Source organism: Cyanistes caeruleus, chromosome 1, assembly GCF_971803275.1.
Source record: "Cyanistes caeruleus chromosome 1, bCyaCae1.hap1.1, whole genome shotgun sequence".
NCBI lineage: Eukaryota > Metazoa > Chordata > Aves > Passeriformes > Paridae > Cyanistes > Cyanistes caeruleus.
Window position 1 is genome coordinate 57,999,539 of NC_141701.1, and position 20,401 is coordinate 58,019,939.

The 20,401-nt window shown below is 38.4% G+C and overlaps 1 long non-coding RNA gene across 1 annotated transcript in view; it reads right to left on the reverse strand.

Moving 5' to 3' along the window:
* LOC111925399 (uncharacterized) overlaps window positions 1–19,869 on the reverse strand; it is a 218,009-nt gene extending 198,140 nt beyond the window's left edge. The window contains exon 1 of the long non-coding RNA XR_015288283.1: window positions 19,758–19,869. This is a non-coding gene — a long non-coding RNA (uncharacterized LOC111925399). The remainder of the gene's footprint in view (window positions 1–19,757) is intronic.
* Window positions 19,870–20,401: the final 532 nt, after the last annotated feature.

Genomic DNA, 20,401 nt, shown 5'->3' on the forward strand with positions numbered 1-20,401 from the left:
TTAAAGATTTATAGTCTTTACTTTTAAATATGGTTGCTCAATATTATTCTCTAGATAAAGCTAGACAAGTTATTCTTTGTGTTGACATCTGCTGAGAATGATTCTACATCCAGCAGGTAGGAAGAAAACCAAGGTAATTCCCACCCACGGACTCACATTCTGGTGCGCTCATGAACCAGAGAAATGAGAGTAGTGATAGCTGTCACACAAACAGGTGGATGAAACAGAGCAGTGCCTTATGTCAGGCAAAACCGCTTTATGTAAACAGTTGGAAAATGTATCTTCTCATTGTAGCCTCGGCTTTGTAGCTGATTTTAAAAGGATTTTTCTTTCCCTTCAGATCCATTATCTAAAGCTAGATTGTTTCCTCCCATGTCAGCCACAAATTGGTAGCTCACATTCTAGCCATGAGTTATCACAGAGTATGAAGAACAGCCTGCACCTTCTACTCAACCTTTCTACAGGTTTCACTTACCTGAGCCTACCAAACTGTTTTTAAAAAGTTCAACTTCCTCAGTGCCCCTTAATTTTTTCTAATAGGCTTCAAACAATAACTTTTATTTGGAAGCCATGTAGAAAGTAGGGTCATTCTTGATTTGGTAAAATAAGAATTCAATTATTTCAAGAGCCACAGAAATGGAGAACATAGAAGAATTTATAGGAACTGCCTTTTGCAGGAAACATCTTCAGTATTTCTAAATTCAGTCTATTTGTTCTACCTTACCTGGGATTATACTAAATACTTCATATCCCCAGAGTATAATCTGATTTCTTCATACAAAAGACCTCCTGTTCATTAATTAAAAATAAAGAAGCTGAACTGAACTTCTCAGCTAATGGCAGAGGTCCCATATCTTAAAAAGAGCTATTGGGATACTGTGCCATCATCTCATTAGAGCAATATTCAGGCAAGTGGAACCCATGCCCTGAGGAAATAGCAAAATTGCCTGAAAAACTCATTTATCTAAATTAGTAAGAAATATATCCATTAATGGATTTAGTTATCAGAATTAAACATTAATCCAGTGTTTGAGTGAAGTATTAAAAAACCCCTTGAGTTTGCATTTGCATTCAGCTAACATTTATCCTATTTTACATAGTATAGGCTCACACTGCCTCTTCATTTCAATGAAGAAAATGTTTACAATAAAAATTTATTTGTAAAAATGTATCTCTCTCTCATCCTGCCCACTAAACCAACTTACTTCTTGTTAAAGTCTATATGCTTCAATACATTTCTTGTCTCGTTAGAAAGTAATGTACACCTAGCAGTCACAGCAGACCCTCTTCTCTCATGAAAACTCTTGATAGTTTCACAGATTTGTTCCTGTCCTTCCACTGATTAAGAAAATGCTCTGACAGCACTCTGCCAGAAGAAAAGGGTTCTTCAGCCCTCTGTAGAAAGAAATATCATTACTGAGAAAGTAATGAACAAACAGGAGACTAGTTGTTTAGCCTCAAGAACAAGTGACCATAAAAAGGAAAGCCAGAGCTCCAGACCATGTCCATAAGATGGTTTTGCACCCATACTCCCTGGACCTTGCTGCATTTTGGAGGGCTAACTACAAACCAGGGGATATTTATCTTGCCCTGTGCCTATATTCACAGCAACATGCAGAAGGTTCAAATCAAGAAGAAACAATTGTCCCTCACCTCAACACAATAATTCATTTCTTTAAATGAGTAGATTATGGAGACCGATGTTTAACTCTCTCTTCAGTTGACAAGTGGCACACCTTCTCCTGTGTGAGGCAAACCAAGAATAGAATTGATGTGCGATTTCAGTCTCTTCAGGGCTGAGCTTCCTCAGGATACTCCCCAATGGGGAGTCACACTGATCTTAGCTCTGTGTCAGGAAGAATACTCCAAAGGCTCGTTAGGCTCTTGTTTCTCGTGTTCATTAATATATTATCAAAAGACTTGGTAGGCCTTCCCAGACTTTCCACTCAAGTTCAATTCACTATCGACTGGCTCAAATGGCACAAAATGGCCCCAAAATGTACAGCTCTTTTATCTTTATACTCATTTTCACCCAAATAACAAATGCCAAGTAAATTATTTTTCTGAGTGACCCAATACCTGTGTGCTGCGCTGCATGATTCTCTATCCAATCACTTCCTACTACCCAAAAACCTCTAGAAGAAGATGTAGAAGAAAGAAGGACAAGAGACAACACCCTAAATCCTCCATTTTGTCTTTTCTAATCTAGTTTCAACTCCAAACATTAACTTTTTCACCCAGTGACTTAGGAAAACTCTCTAATTTACACACTCACACTCTCAGTTTCTCTATCTAACAGTTGTTTTCATGGTGTTACATGAAATTCAGTGTTTTCTTGGATGTCAGAGCCAGGTATCAGAGAGAAGGGCACAAGTCTGTGCCTCTGACTCCAACATCTCCCCCTTCTCTTTGCCAAGAAAAAACACTTTCCTTGACTACCCTTCAAGAATGGCTTCCTTGACTATGAATGAGTCAAGCAGATGATGTCTAGACCTGACACATTGGCCAGAGCTCTCCAGACGTTTTCTCTTGACTGACCCATGGGTAAAATTGTGTAGCTTAAGGCAACCAATGAAAGGATAAAGCACAATACAATAACGGATTGATTTTCTTGTTCAACAGCTTTATCTTTCATAAGAATTCTCAGATCTCTGAACAACTCTCCCTCACTGAGTTCCCAGTCCATAAATTTTCTCACGCAAGTTGTCTAATGTTCAAGATGTCAGATGCTGTCTTCATGTTGGATCACGTTTGTGTGCTTGCTTCTTGGTTTCCAGGGTCTCCGTCTGCTTGCCTCTCGGTTTGATACGGTTTCACGTGCTTTGCGGGAACTCACTTTGGTCTTGCACCCGTGGAGACACATGCATAACCTTTTCCCCAGGTGATTAGTTGAAATGGACCTTCAATCCATCCTGACTCTAAATTTCTGATCAAAACCAAAGGTTTCTCCTTTAGTTTTGCCTGGGTACTATTTGAGAGATGCCTGATAATTGGAGGAGTAAGTTCTGTAAAGGAGCTGTTTGTACGTTTAAAACATACAAAGCTTTGTTCAATCGCATCTGAGGTGTAGCTTGTGCCTCTCCTCTTTTCTGTTTATCTAAAATAGATTTTAAAGTACAATGTGTTCTTTCAATAATTGCTTGACCTGTGGAAGAATGAGGGATGCCAGAAGTGTGGTGAACACCTCATTTTTTCAGGAATTTGTCAAGGGTGCGATTCTTGTAAGTTGGCCCATTATCTGTTTTAATTTCCTTAGGTACACCTAATGATGCAAATGCCTGCAAAAAATGCTTTCCTGCCTGTTTTGCTGTTTCACCTGTGTGAAGAGAGGCAAAAATTGCACCTGAGAAAGTGTCTATGGACACATGGACATTCTTGCATCTTCCAAAAGGTGGATATCTCGTGACATCCACTTCCCATAATTGTAAACTCTCTAACCCTCTTGGGCTCACTGCCCCTGCAGATCCAGGAGGCTGTGCCGGCTGACAACCTGGGAAAGCACCTATGACAGCTTTCGCTTGCTCCTTTGAAATGCGAAAAGTGCACATCAATGCTTGAGCATTCTGATGAAAGAATGCATGACTCAATTTTGCCTTTTCGAAAATGTTTGGCAAGGTGTCTGAAATAACCATGGTTAACTTATCTGCTTGGGCATTTCCTTCTGCCAAAAACCCTGGAAGAGAAGAATGTGCTCTGATATGAGAAACAAAATACTGATTTTCCCTTTGCTGTAACAATTTCTGCATATTCACAAAATAACAGTACAAATTCTCATTATCAGCTTCCTTCAGAAGAGATCCTTCTATACTTTTGACAACGTTTGCCACATAGGCTGAATCTGTGGTCAAATTGAGAGCTTCTTGAAATAATTGAAATGCTCTGACCACTGCTGCTAACTCCACAATTTGAGGTGAACTTTGTACTGTTTGAATATCTGACTCCCATTTTTTTGTGGTTGCATCCTGCCATGTTATGACTTATTTATGCATTTTTCCTGAACCATCAGTAAATAGCATTATTGCATCCAATGGTACCTCAAGTATTTTGGGTTTGTCTCTGTAACTTAATTTTGAGTGCAGCAGTTTATGGCTTTGGAAATTATTTGAACAAACACCTGAAAAATTTAGCAATGCAATTTGCAAATTGATTTTTGCAATGCCCAATCTAAATAATTTTAATTCAGAGACAGGTAGATCATAGCAAAATCTTTCCCTGCCATTGTTAGCAATCTAGTTCTGGCCCTGATAATAATCTGGGTTGCCATTTCCAATGGAGCATAAATTGCCTTAAGAAATCTGTAGGGCAAGAATATCCATTCTATTATCAACAAAGGATCTCTTTCTGAATCATCCCATTGGAATATAAGACCATACAACTGAATGCCCTCCCCTAACACACCCAAGGAAAAGGGGAGAGTCACTGAAAAACTATGTGCTTGTCTTTGCTGAAGAGCTTCAGTGATCTTCTCAAGAGCATCCCGAGCTTCAGGCATGAGAGTTCTGGGAGTTCTAATATTACTGTCTCCTTTCAGTAGATTGAAAAGTGATGAAAGTTCATAACTTATGATTCCCAAAATTGATCTGACCCAGTTGATCTCACCCAAGAGTCACTCTAAGTCCTGCAAATTGTTGGCCTGAGTCCTCACTTGTATTTTTTGTGGCCTTATTGCTTGTGCTGTGATCATCCATCCCAAGTAACTCCATGGTGAGGTTTCCCGAATTTTCAAAGTGGAAATTTCCAATCCTGCCTTCTGAATTTCTGTAAACATGCTGCTGCAAGTCTCCTCTAGTTCTTGCTGGTTTGCAGCTGCAATGAGCAGATCATCCATATAATGAATGATCAATGCCTTTGGATGTTTTTTTCCACACTGGAGACAAGACACGTGCCACGAACCATTGACAAATTGTCAGTGAATTGCATAGACCTTGGGGTAGCACCACCCAATGGTATCTCTGCAGGGGTTTCATTCTGTTGATGCTTGGAACAGAGAAGGCAAATCAAGGAGCATCTTCCGGATGAAGCGGAATGTTGAAGAAACAGTCCTTGAGATCAAAGATTATGATTGGCCAATGTCTCAGAATCATCAAAAAAGACAGAAGTCCAAGCAGAAGGGGTCCCATCTCTTCAATGACCTCACTGATTTTCCAAAGATCATGAATCCATCTCCATGAACCTGAAGATTTTTTATGAATCATGAAAACTGGAGAATTCCGGGGGCTGGTTGGTGGCTTAATGCTGCCTTTCTGCAACTGTTCTTTGACCAGCTTTTTGAGGGCACTAAATTTTCCACTTCCCAGGGGCCACTGATCCACCCAAATAGGGTTGTCTGTTTTCCAAGTCAGTTTCAAGGTGGTGAGTGCCTCAGCGACCCCTATTAAAAATCCACTTCTATTCTCATTCCCCATTGAGATAAAATGTCTCTTCCCCATATTGTGAAAGGTCTCTGCACCACAACAGGATGAGCAATGACCATCTTCTCTTAGCCCTGTAATGATGATGGGACATTCGCTTTGCAGGCACAAGGTGTTCCCTCCAATGCCTGAAAGGGTACTCAAGGGAGTTTTTGGGCCCCATTCCTGGGGACAGAGGAGATGTGAGATGACTGTGACATCAGCACCTGTGTCCCTTGGATTGACACCATCTTTTCAGCTGCTTCTACAATATTTCAAAGCACTTCTGGTGGCAGGTCAGCTATTTGAGTTTCTGGCTTATGGTACGGCATATCTCCTGCCATCTGAGCCACTGTGGTGCCTGCGTATGGTCCTCTTGCATATTTGTTCCTCAATTCAAGGAGAGCTTTTCTCCATCTTGAATTCCATAGTATATATTGCTAATCTGTGGAAATTGTTGAGGCTATATATTTGCAGTCACATGGCAACATTTCATGACTGCAGAAAAGACCTTTTAGTAACTGTATGAAATATGAAGAACCAAGTCCTTTTCTTTCCACAGCATCCAATAAATCCTTTAAAAGCAGACGATCCACAGGCTCCCATCTAGGAACATCATCTCTTCTTCCAAGCCTCACTGGCAGCACAGTAATGTCCTCAATATTTCTGAAAGCATCAGCTCCTTTCTTGAGAGGTATCTGCATATCAGGTCCTCCCCCTTCTCTTTGAGGGAGAATCCATACAGATTGAAGCTTTGGTTGTTGAGGAGCTGTAGGTATGGTAGAAAAATCCAGTGGTTGTAGACTATTTTTCTAACCACTTTTGACATATAGACCCAGATCTGTCCAGAGATAACAGGTATACGAGACTGAGTTTTTGTTGAAATACGGCATTTTTCGTAGGATATAGTTGAGCTCCCAGAAGAACCAGAGGAAAATAAGATCTTCAGTCAAGGCAGACCCTGACATGAAGATTTGTAACTCTAAGTTTTAAAACTTCTTTTAAAAAAACTGAGTTCAATTCTGAGAAAGTCACAATTCAGAGAAAAAAAAAAAAAAAAAAGGCCTAGAATATTTTGGATTCAATACTTGAGAGGAGGTGAAGGAAAGGATTGTCTTATTCCTACTTCAGCATCAAAAAGCCCCACAATTTGAATGCCTGATCCCTTTTTTATATGCAGCTGCAGAACCAGTAATATTGCAGACCAACATGAGAAATTTCTCAACATTTCCCAAGAGAAAGTCTATGGTAAAAAGAGGAACATTCCTTATCCAGTCAGGATTAAGAGATTACATCATTCAGATTTCCTATATTTCCTCCACAGATAGGAAGTGAAAAAAAATAACACACACACACAAAAAAAATAAATAAAAATCAGCTGCCAGAGTACTGAACACAGCACTGTTTTCCCTCACCCAGAGGCCTTTGGACGTGGAAAGGTTCATCCCACAGAGTACTTCACCAGGTTCCTGACAGACTCAGGAATTTTTGTTATCAGTATTTCCACTACCAACTTCTGTTAGCCAAAGAAATAATAAACAATAATCATCATATAATTCCCTAAGGCAAAGGGAAAATGGAATCAATACTTACATCTGTGAAAGTATTATCATTTTTATGGAGACTCAGCTGCTGGTGGCCATCGGGTGCTCATCACTGCTGTTCAACAAGCAGTTCATTACCCAGTAATATGACAGAGAACAAAGACGTTATTCCTAATGACTTCCAATCCTCATTTCCATGACCTACTTGTGAAAGGCCTATAACAGATAGCCAAGAAAAAAAAAAAAAACTCTGTTCTGCAATTTTATGTACTAACCCATCTAATAGAATGTTGAAATAAATGCAATGGTCAATTTCTGAAACAGAAAATAGGTAAAATTTTCTTCACACCACCTTGACCTAAGATGGTATACCACTAAAATGTATAATTTCTCTACTGAAGGAAGACATCTTCACACATGGAAGACCACACTCACATCTGCATAATTGCCCATTTGCAATAAGGCTGTGTTCTGCAACTTATACATGTTTCAAACACTTGTCTGCAGCCGTAGCCTCATCAGAATCAAACATGACCTTCTAAATTTGTTCTAACTCTTCTAAAAGTATTCAGAAATAACACCATTTAAATCAGCAGATCTGCTTGCAGACCAGCATGCTGCTGTGCTGAATAAAAAAGCAGATCTCTGCATATATAATTGTTTAGTATTTCTTACTTCAGAATGAAAAAAAAAAAAAGCATAGAGGCTCATATTAATTATTCCTCCCAACAGGAAAAACAATGTTATTACTCAAAAATGTACAGTTCAGTTTAAAAGAAAACATCAAAACCACTCTTTTTCTAAGAGCATTATAATTTCATTTGTGTTTATCCTCTACATGTAGAAAAATGCAGAATTGAATGGACTGAATGACAAAATCCTTAAGTCACTAACCTCAAGCGAGCTAGCTATAAATTCTTATGGACTCTTTAAAATAATGAATTACTTAGGAGGCTTCCTCTTCCCTCCACCCCTTCATATTACAAATTGAGAGGAATAATAGCTTGATCTCATAAATGATGGGTCAACAGTCCTAAAGAATGTCTGGTCAGAAGACAGCCCAAACTTCTTATCCAGCTGACAGTTCACATCCTCCAGACAGGAAAAGAAGTTAATTGCCACACTTCCCAAAATTTAGGGGAGAGAGAGAGAAAAAATACAGACGTGCATCTGCAGATCTTACAGAAGCATTTGCAATGCAAGGATTTGCTGGTGGTACACATTCTGCCTAGGATCACCCTCACACAGTCAGTTGAGAAACTTGCTGGACCACAAAAATAAGTATACTGTTTGAATAAATAATATATATATATAATATATATATTATAGAGGGTCAGATTTAAATGGAACAGTGAACTTAGTCTGCTTTTAGATCTGATGAGACGCAAGCAGGAAGTTGTCCTATGTGAAGCAGGTAAAATACGACCTATGTGCAACATCAGCAAGGACTCACAAGTCTGTAAACTGCTTATAATCAACACCAAATTAGTTTATTGTAACTTTCAAATTTTATCTACATACATCTCCCTCAGGATCATTGATGCAGTGCAGCTTCTGCAGGCTGAGCAGCTGAGATTCAGAGGAATGACCTGCAGGATTTCTTTTTGTTTCCAAGTGACACATCAAGTGTATGAAGAGGGGGTAAATATATCAATACAGGCAAGGTTGTTTCTACTTCAGCATACATATATATAAAGTGGTTTCAGATTCCATTTGTTCTAGCCTTTGTTATCCTTACGTGTCACACCTCTCAGAAATCTCCAAACACCAGTGTGAAGCAAGGAACTGTCTAATCAACCAACAATGCTTTCCAGTTTTGGCTGGAATAGAGTCAATTTTCTTCTTATGCACTGGTACAGTGCTGTGCTTTGGATTTGGTATGAAAATCATAATGACAGCACACTGATGTTTTGTTTGTTGCTAAGTAGGGCTTACCTTAAGTCAGTGATTTTCAGTTTCCCAAGCTCTGCCAGCAAGTTGGTGCAAAAGAAGCTGGAAGGGAGCACAGTCAGGACTGCTCTTCAGAAAGAGTCTTGCACTTTTTTCATCAATTCCTTTTCTAATGTGAGAGATCACCACTAACTTCCTGCAATAGCATTCTAAAAGTATGAGGTATCACACAGACAACAGCTATTGGCTTTAAGATTAGGTAAATAGGAGCAGCAGATTATAGTTCCACAGTTATCATTGTCACTTATTTTCTGTTCTGCTTTTCAATATGTATCTCTTCTCCCAGCTTTCTTTAATTCCATAAACTCTTCATTTAGAAAGCATCACATCTAAGCCAGCTCTCTTCCCACTTTCAATACCAGGCAAAAAGGAAAGGAGCATGGTCATCATAAGCATCGCTGCTTCTTCCAGGCTGTTTCTGGTAGAATAGATTAGAAGTAAACACACAAAGTTTTCTCAGCAAGGAGTTCTCACAGAACATGAATTAAAATGATTACTTGGTGGATGGATGCCATGCTCACTCAAAACTAGGAAACACAAATATGAGCTATCACCCTGTTATCATATATTTATTCCTGTTAGACCTCAGTGAGGCTACACATCACTGAAAATTGTCCCAGCTATTAGTCATCCAGATTTTCTCACTTCAAAAGCAACTCATTAATCATCAAAAGACTTCATGCTGCCTGTCAGGCAGACCCTAGAACACCCAGCACAGTAAGGCATCATGCTTCCCCCTTTTTTAGAAGGGGTTAGGGACTTTCAAATAGGAAGATAGAAGAAATCTTGCTCTGGACACTTCCCAGCTTCTTTTTTTCCAAAAAATTGTAACCAAAACAAGCTTTTGACATAATTTTCAAATTCAAAGACTTCAGGTTTTCAGTCATTTCTCCTGACAAATCAACTCTAATGTAACTTTTTCTCAGTCTGAAATCAGCACTTGGCTTCAATTAGAAATAATGACCCAAAAATGTTACAGTGCAAAAACATGGGTTAAAAAAACGAATGGTTTCAATATACTTGAAATGCTCTACTGGAGAATTTTGTTCTTTCTCCTTCCATAAATCAGTAAGGTCAAAACCAACTGTCCTAGATAGTTGTTACTACAAATAATCACTAAATCTGTTTTATTTTCACAAGGAGAAAACTGCACTCATTCTTTTTACCTCTCTGCCAGAGGCAAAAGAAAGAACTTCAGAGTCCTGCTCTAAAAGCCAAGCTGAATTCTCTGCAAGCTCTGCATCCTTCACCAACAAGCAGCGACTCATAGCTCATGCCTGTTGTTCGAAGCCCAGGGAAAATCCAGCACTGCAAAGGGGAACATATTTAACTGACAGCAGCAGAAATTGAAGGGTATCTGTCAGGCCAGAGAGAAAATGCTGAAAGTATAATTTTCACTTTGCCTGTCCTACATTAATGATTAATTTTGTGACAACTGCAGTAATTGCTGCTCAGCTCCTTATATCTTCATTACAACTGGAGTAGAACAAATTCAGAATTATATATTTACATGAAACAATCAAAGCCTCAGATTTCTATTGTATACACAACAGTTACTAATTCAATCGCACTTTAGCTAGAATATATACCTTGAACTAAACTTCAGGCTTGCAAGCATTTAATACATACATATATTTTCAAAATATGACAATCCCACACTTATTTTAAAATGTTTATCATAATAAAAAAATCCTCTTTTCTCCATTTCTAGAAGTTCAGCTTTCAAATATCTATCTTAAGTTTCTAAAACAGGAAATTAAAAGCCAGCCTTGTACTGTAAATCACATACCTGTGTTTTATAAAGCCTTCATTGGAAAAAAAAAGAACAAGCCCATAGTCCAAAAGATTATTGTTTCCTATGTTATTATCATGCTCCCTTAAAAGAACAGGCAATCAGAAAAATATTCATTTAAAATTCCTGATTATATGACCATTTAGTGGTAATTTGAAATATACAACGGTAATTGTTACAGCTATATCTCAGTACAGAAAGACTGAGACTCAAACAAGGACAGGCTTAGCATCTCACCTCTAATAAACTCTTTTATTTAAAAGACTTTAGTACTTCTTGGATGCAGCAGCCTTCCCCTATTCCAAAGAAAAGCAGAATTCCTGCAGTAATGTACCACAATTTGTCCTCTGGTCTCTCAATGAGGTACTAGCAGCTTAATAGCCTTTGGGAAAGTCAAACACACTGATTGAGGGCAAGTCTCTCCCTCCAAACAAAGCCTTTTTGAGCATTTAGAGAACTTTCATAAAAGCACTGGTACAAGAGCCAGCAAAAGTCCAGCATCTCACAATTTCTCCAAGAAGGCCTTTCAACTCAATAGTGAGCAACTTGGAAGTATTTTTACAGAATATAAAAATTATTGCAAGAAATGAAGAAAGGACAGCTTAAAAATAAAGGAAAGAAAAAAAGAATTAATCTTCGGTTTCTGATCTCTCTTAAGCAGCTTGAAAATATATTAGGAGCTCACAGTTCCCTGAACCCTCAGAGTCAACTGCAGGCACTCCTGGGGGGCTTCCCTTCAGCTTCCTGCTAAAAAACCAAGTACAAGTTAAATTCCATGGGAGCAGCCAGACAGATCTAGAATAATACTAGTTTAATATAGCATATCCATTCTGCCTTTTGCATGAATTTATTATCCAACAGTTCAGATCAGAAGCAAAGCTGCTGCACAGCCCAGCTGCAGAGGGAGTGTCCCTGACACCCACCCAGACACAGACAACCTGCAGGCACTAAGGCTCATGCTCTGCCTCCTTGTACATCCAAAAACATGCTTTACTAGATGAGGGCCTGGAGGACCGAGTGGCCCAGCAGTAAACAGCTGATCAGAAAAGTGACCTGTTTCTCAGAAGGAAACTGTGAAATTTCTAAAGTATTCTAAACTCTGTCTGCCCAGCAAAGCTTCCAACACCAACTGCACTGCCCCTGGCATGCAGGGCTAGAATCAGGCCAACAGCAAGTGTTGTCAGGGTTAAAAACTGAGAGGCAGCAACAGAAATATGTGTTCAGCCTTCTCCAACTAAGGATTTAGTTTCCATTGGAAAGAAAAACCAAATCAGTCAGTGGAGAACAACAGAGCTGATTAGCAGGAAAATAATTCTGCAGTGCAGTGTGTTACTTGCCAATAGCATATTGAACCAATAGCTGAATGACTTAGTCATAAATCGATACAACTAACCTAGTTGTTCTTACTCATACATAAACATTCCAGACTATTCAAAACTGTTTTGGGAACAGTTCAAGTCAGGGAAGTGCTCGAGCTCTCTGAGCAATACCTGCAAGTGTGGAAAGGAGAATGTTAGGTAACCTACATCAAAGCCACCAGGCCACTCTCACATAAATACTGCATTTTACCATCCAAAGCTGGTTATCTGGAGGTCTTTATAAGCTCCAGTATGAGAGATTTAGATTTCCCTCGCCTTCTGTATCAGGCAAACTGCTATCAGCTTAGGAATCGAAGGTCATCTTTGCTCTGACCAGCTGTGCAAGTAAAAAAAAAATATATCAAGGACCAAAAGCTCTAAAAGTTGCTCCATGTTTTGCCACAATTACAGAAGTTATTCAAGGGCATGCTTAACCTGCCACCCACCCTAAGAAAGTAAAGAAATTCACATGCCTGCCAAATTCATTAAGGTACATATTCATGTTTATGTTCAGACCAAAAATATCTTCAGACAACTAATTAAAACATCAAGGTAGCTGAGCAATCAGAGTGTGATAGCAAACTCCTGCAAAATACTGATTTTATACGTTGAGTCAAACATTTAAACTACAGTCTCATCAGGCTTTAGCTAAGGGGAAAAATATCCATTATGCATGGCTCTCTGCACATTCAAATCCGAATACTGTTCATATTTAAACCATGAAGCCAAACCATGCTCATAGAGTTCCAAGTTCTTTTTGGGGATTAAGTCTGTAAAGCACTTGGATTATACAAAGGTTGGGTTCACTTTTCATTGACTTTTTAACACTCATCATATCATCAGCTCTTTTTGTCCTTCAAAGCCTTTTTGTTACACTTACCAGATACAAGTCTGAAATATGAAAGCTAAAATTATTCAATATGTGACCAAATTCTTTTATCTTCACAGTAGTCTACGCAGAGCAGAAGAAATAGGCCCAGAACAGATCTTCAGCATTTTACCTACCATTTTTGGAGCTTCAGCTCTTCAGTCTCATGTATGCTCCAGTTTTGAATTATTTAGCCATATGTTGTAGCTTAATGAAGAGCCTAACTCAATAGTAAATCAGTGCCCTTACTGCATGTGACATTTCCCATGTTCCAGTAGAATAAAAACCAGAGTATCACAATCTGGTCTCTGGGGTTCTTTCCCCCAAACTAAGCACAGGATATATGCAACATCCCATGTGGGGATGTGCAGATTTCATACCAAGACTGAAAATACAAACCCAAACTAAAACCCAAATAGATTTATAAAAAAAATTATGTGTGAATTCCCTGTGAATCCCTTTGGAAGCAATAATTCACCTCTATACATTACTCTAGACAGAGTACAAGAACAGTAACAATGTATAAGACAATTTCGAGAAGACAGCCACAAGGAGTGGAAAAATACAAAATAAATTATTTTGACAAAATAGAAAAAAAGATAGGGTGCAAACCATACAAAAAGATTCCATAAGTCTTCTTCTGATTTTTTCCTAGTACCAAATATCTAACTCTATAGTCAAACAAGCAATTAACAACTAAATCTCTGCAAGAAGAGATCAAAAACAAGAACACAAAGGCCAAATCAAATTAGTGAGAACATCAAGAAACAGGTCTGCAAAAACTGATGCTGTACTGTAGAGAAATAGATTTGAATATATAGAAAGTTATTCACCACTGAAATGAGTTACCATCTTTTGGAGATAATTGAATCAGCATTCTGTTACACTAACTTTACTGTGAGGAAACAGATGAACCTTTATTACATTCCCTGGCTCTCTGGATGATGTAACCCAAAAGATCCAAGGTGAATTCATCAGTATGTGCAGAGCAGCAGCAAATTTTATTTGTAATGTGTAAGGTAGGTATAAGTTCTTTCTGAAACATCTCTTCCTCTGAAATGAATTTGAATTTATACTTGAGAAGAGCAAAAAGGACTGTGGGAGGACTGGATATGATTGAAGGAGTCTGCTACTCCCATCCTATAATCTCTTACTTTGAATGCTCTACATAGCTTCTACAAATTGAGCTGAAACATCACAAGCTCTTAAATTAGAGCTTTAGGCAGAGGCCTAAAGCCAGACTTGCAGAATCTGTCTGTACTGAAGTTTTACTTTGGACAGAACTGTCACATCTCCAATATTAAAATGGAGTTGTCTAAATAATTTATGACATGCTAAATGTGTGAAGTGTGTGATCAAGGCACTGTTCCCAGAACAAGGAATATAGGTTTCACTTATTTAAAATCAAAATATTATATTTAGAATGGTGAAATCCCTGCATCTGCAGATTAAGATACTATTTTAGCAAAATTAATTCCTATTTTCTACACTTACAGTTAAAAAAATGAAAAAGACCAGATTAGTAACCAGATTATAAGTGTAGAGAGCTGTGTGCTGAACTAGCTCTCCCAGACTTCTACCAGCATAGTCCTCTCATAGAGCCTCCTCTCCACAGCAATCCTTCATCTTTAAGAAGGGTCATGAAGCTTTAAAAGCCTGTTTTGCACCTAAAACACCAGCTCTAGCCAGGTCTGTACAGAGAAATATCCACCTATTTTCCATCTTTCCTGGTTCTACACAGATTGCTCCCTTCCTCCTATAGGCAGGTCACTGCATCCTCCTCCCCAGCCCAAGCTCCAGCATTCTGCTGAAGCTCTGTGATGTACCAGGGAAGCTCCTGGAGGAGACATCCTGTCCTACAGAGCAGCACCACCCTATGGTAGCCACCTCCTGCATCCTCAGCTGAACTTGGCCAATTTCTAGTTGCTTCAAGACTTCCACTATTTCCTTAAGTCATTTAAGTTATTTCTTTCCTTCAAAGCCAGATGCCTCCTCCAAAAATGGCCAATATCTATCCTCTCATTAAACAGCCCTAGGAAGAAATGGGACAGATCCTGATCCAACAGAGTAGTCACCAAGTGTCATTTTGGTTATAGGAGGACAAATAAATAAATCAGGAGGGTCCCTTCCCTTTATACTCTTGTCTCTTTAAGAAACTGCCACTAACCAGTTTCTTCTCTGCACCGTAACACAGGCCCCACAATTTTGGGGTTTTTCAGTCCAGTAATAACTAATGGAAAGGGAAGGCCAAACAACTTGCAGGAGGTTCAGAACAGCACCACAAGTGAAGAGACACAAACAGGCCACAGGCATACAACAGGTATACTTGTCATAGCCACTGAGAGTAATTATTACATAAAATTACTCAAGCGAAAAATTGACTTCTTATAAAGAGAATTTTTTCACTCCCCTTGGTGACAGTCAGTGCTGTATTAAGTTATAACAGCCCTCAAGAGACGGCAAATGTATAGCTGCACTTTTAATCACTGCAAAATGCTGATGGTTCTTTCCCAAATCCTATTGGAAGGCATTTTTCATATATTGACTCTAACAGTCACTTTCTCAATTATCTTAGACACAAACTGTTATTATATATCAATGTTAATATAATTATGTTAGCTATGAAAAGGGGCTTATTTTAGAAACTGCTTCCTGCAAAATACTTCAAATTGAACTTGAATAAGCACTTCTCAGCAGAAAAGTGCTCTACTGGGACTCTAAACACAACTCTGAATTCAATTCCTCTCATAATAAACTGATGTTCTTTGCTCCCTGACTTTGCTCAGCTCAATTGCAGACATTCCAGTTATTGTCACTCCTCCACCTTTCTCAAACCCTACCAAAGACCATTCAAAATAGCAGTATTGGGCAGAACTTGTTACAGAAGAACTGCCAGCATTTTGCAGTTGTCAATGCAATAGAAAATAAGCTGCAGCCTTACTTCAAAGGAGTTTATTTTCTAGGTAAATCCTTTCTTTGATAAGTCTTGTTGAAGAGTTTCTCCATGATTCAAAGTAGACGCTCTCTCTGAGCTGCCCTCAGGATTCCCTGGGAAGCTGGAAAGCCAGGCTAGGTGCCAATAAATGTGCTCAAAGGGACTTAAGTGCTTGAATTGCTCCTTGAGTTTTTTTTGCTCGAATATGACAAAACCGAGCTTATATGGCTCTGATAGGAAATCAAACCCTAGAAGTCCTCAAAGCCAGAAGCAAATTAATCAAAATTATTTGTGATTACTTGGAGAATTTGCTTTATGTGGCTTAAGATAACACACTATGAGAGAAGGGGGCCTTCTGCTGTGAGTGAGCAGAATAATAAAAGGTATCTGAAGAGTTCTACCAGCATTCTGAGGGGTGAGATCCTTCCCCTTTGCTCAGCACTGACTTGTACCTCTCCAGCAAGACCTTATCTCTCCTGTGCTCCACAGTAGCACTAGTTACCGACTGCCACAGAAGACTTGTACAAAGTCTGAAGTATTCATTATGACAGTAACATTTTGAAAAGTGTTAAAAAGTAGTCAGGATATAGGAAGTCTCCCTTTAATTGCAAGTATTATTTAATTCTGTTCTTAAATATTGAGTTCCCGCTGCTCTCTCAACAGCAGAAAACAAGCAGGCAGTTTGCAAGAGCAAGAGTCAATTTGAATAAACATGGGTTGGTGTCAAGCAAATCTATTCAAATCTATCTAACAACTGATTCTTTCTAGAAAGTGAAAATTTGGTACTTCCAGAAATCACATTAGATTTTTTTTCCTAGTAATAAATTCATATTTACACCTGACTCCACCAGAAAATGCTTATATAATAAAAAATATGTCAATCCATTTTATTAGATATGGAAAGCGTTTAATTTTATGCTGGATGCAAATGTAAAGATTTGCAAACAGTGAGTTTTTAAATATTTATTCAAAGAATAGTAGAAAGAAGCTGTGAATACATAATTAAATTAAAGCAACAGTATGCTATCCTACTAGTCTGGAAATTAACTTCTCTCCCACCAAATATCATCACTCATTTAAAAAAATGAAAAAAACCCCAAAACACAGGAGTTAATGTATTTTTTAAAATAACAAAAAAAAAAAAAAACCAGTAACATATTCTGTCTTTTTAATTTATACACTCAGCTCAGCTTTGTAGCTGTACAGTAGGGTATGAATACAAATCAACTTTTTCCATTTCACCCAGGTACTTGTAGAAAGGCTGTCAAAAGAAGTGAGAAAATCACACACATCTGAATACAGACTACAGATAAGATAGTCAGGAAAACCCAACCTTCTAGAGACTTGAATTCCTAAAGCATTTTCCCAATTTCATAGAAAATAAAGCAAAAATGTGAGTTTATGTCAATCAGTTTTAGAACCACATAACATAAGGACACTAATTCAAACTTGACGAGCTACAGTAAAATAAAATTAATTCCATTAGAAGGCAATAAAAAAGTCAGTTATGAGCTAGAGATTCAACTCATTTGTGCTGAGACTCAGTCATATACTTGTGCAACCACTGTGTGCAGGTGTTGTTTTACTGCTGTGTTGCTATGCAAGAGTAATAAACACATCTGCTGGGAACCCTTAATTATAGATGACAAACTATAAATCACCAGCTTGTTGCAACATCAGAAGGCTCAAGATGTGATCCATCATGTCTACATCCCAATAAATAAATTAACCCCTCTGCTTTGTTTAGCAGACAAAATAGATTTATTATATTTATTTATGAGCACAATACTACTGCAAGAAACAATTAGGGCCATGCTTATCTTGAGTATTGCTTTCATCCCCTCTTCTATTGCCTGTGCTGGTTTGCACTGACACCCTTTGATACCCCATCCTATGTGAGCCTAAAACAATATAAGGTACAAGACAGTGGAGAAGCAAGACTGTATCTTAAGGCACGTGGATACTTGTTCTCATTAAGAGCAGCTCTATTCATTAATTTCCATTAACTAAAAAAAACCCCAATATAATCCAGGCAAATAAATAAACTTGCCCTGAGAAAGCACTAAGTGCATATATATGTGTGTAAGTATCTGTACCTCCTCACAAATGTATCTTGTCCAAATTACTACTACTGTAATTTAGGCAAGTGGTGTTTCAGATGGTCGCTCTTAGCCTGAAACATATTTGGAAATTTATCTGCTTTTAATGAACAGTGACAATCTCTCCTCAATACCAATAAGAAGAAAATCAGTTTGACAGGTGGAGGAGAGAAATAATTGACAGCTGAAATCAATTTAAATCCTGGGGTACTGGATAAGGACTTCTCACAATTATTATATTTCACTACTCCCTAAGTGCCCCCATGTTGTTTTACAATATAATGGTAATAAAAGTGAGGCATGCAGGCAGGAACTTTTTAATGGAAGGAGAAACTGGCTATGCTAGGGGAACACTCTGTCAGGAGGAACAGCAGGTGAACACGTAAGTCTTTGGTATGTCATAGGTTACTGTAACCACAGCAGGACTAAATTACTCTTCAGAAACACAACTCCTTGACCATCATGACTGTGATCCCCAACATGAAGCTATATACTATTTGATTATACAAACATAGCCCTTTATAGTCCATCTGAGCAGAAAAAGCCCAAATTCTAAAGTAAACCTATGCAAATTAAATAGGCAACCAAAAAATGCTTTGTTTTTTCTTGTAAGAAACACATTTTGTTGGGAAAATTTTTAATTGTAACAAATAGCGTTTAAGTCTCATGAGAGCCTTCAGCTTTGAGTGGCAGTGCTTAGTCCTTAGTATTAATATGTGCAAGTGGCTATCTTAGCCTTTAAGACTGTGGGCTTGAGAAATGCTGCCAAGAAGGTATATCTTGGCCAGACCACACCACTGGGATATATCCAAAGAGAAAAACTAATTTTGGAAGCCTGAGACCAAAAAAGAGTAATTTGAGGAATGCTATGTTTCTCAAACAACCACCAGAGACCCTCAAAAAAACCCTACTCTGATGTAAATAATCTTTGAGTGGTGCTTCAAATAGGAAAAAAAAAATAAAAATTTGCAGGAATGTTTGGCATGTATGAGCAAGTTTGGGGAAAACACTCTGCTAGGTAGCTGCTCTTTGTGCGTTAGGGGCAAATACTCCCTGAAAATAAAAGTGATGCTACTTTCTAATAGTGAAGTCACAGTGTTAGAGAGCCTTACTTCCAGTTCTCAGTGACAGTATGAAGAGTATGTTTTATCTCTCCTTTTTCAGAAGATTTTAATTGCCAGTTACATGCACTGTCATTCCCAGCACCACAGAGCTGTGGGTTCATGATAAATCAAAAGTCCTGCAAATAGAAGTATAGATAAAGTCTGGTATTCCAGCATTTTGACCAAAAAACTCCTGCTGCTTGACATAATAATACAGGTATTACATATCTGAACAAAGCTGCTACAGCATGAGATCACTGTGAAAAGCAAACAGCAATAACACAGCAGCTGCTTTAAAAAAAAAAAAAGGCAGCTTTATAGTCTATAAAATCATGTACATTCTCTCAAAAGACCTAAAACTGTAGTTTTAAAAAGGTAGTAAAAAGGTAGTAGAGGATTCTCACTGAAAATGATCAGTAGGATAATGCAACTTGGGAAATAAATCCTCCATAAGGTTTGATGAAGGGGTTTTGGTTTCTCCTATATCTTGTGAAGAAATAAGCTCCTGATTTAAGTGAGCTTATAATCACACACTAATTAAATTATAAGGTATAAAATTAAACTTTACTGCTTAGTAGATTAGATATTTCCAATACAAGGCCCAGGTCACTGCTGGCTTAAATGCAAAGCCAATGAAAGAAAAAAAAAAAGGAAAAAAACAACCAAACAAAAAAAAAAAAACAAAAACATAATCAATTACAACCACAATACCACTTACCTTTCCTCCCAGTCTCTCAGAGTCCACTGGCTAAGCCAAAGAAAAAATACCCACAGTGCTACACCCAGCTGCACCTGGCCCATGTTCCCAGTTAAGGTTTGCCCCATGATGTAACAGGCAGCAGCTGCCCCCCTCTGTTCATTACACACACCCTGCCAGTTTTGAGATGAGTGCTACAGAAGAGACAAACACCATTGTGCTGATCCTTGTGCTGAGTCCAAGGAGATTGGAATGGATACAGGGCCTAACGCGAGTGCAAAAGGCATCAACAGCTCATCCACTGTATTAAACTCATGTAAACAGCCAATGTACTAAAAGCTGTTTTAACTTTCCTCAAATTCTTTGCACAATTGATCCACAATCATCTGAGTGCTCACTGAAGCTTAGCATCCTACTTTTTTCCATTGATTGCAAATGGCCTGTTTGGTTCTCTAATATCTGTTACAGTGAACATGATGCTCTGTAGAAAAGGCTGTCTGTTGGCAGTGTCTAGCTATCCTAGAAACTGTAATACAGTCACACAGTCATACAGGGTATGCTGTGTGGCTCTGTGTTTTTCTTTCAAGCCCCGGAGAAATATATAAATGAAGAGTTTAAACTGAGCCCATGCCAGGCATCTGTGAGATAGCAGGAGAGCTTGAAAA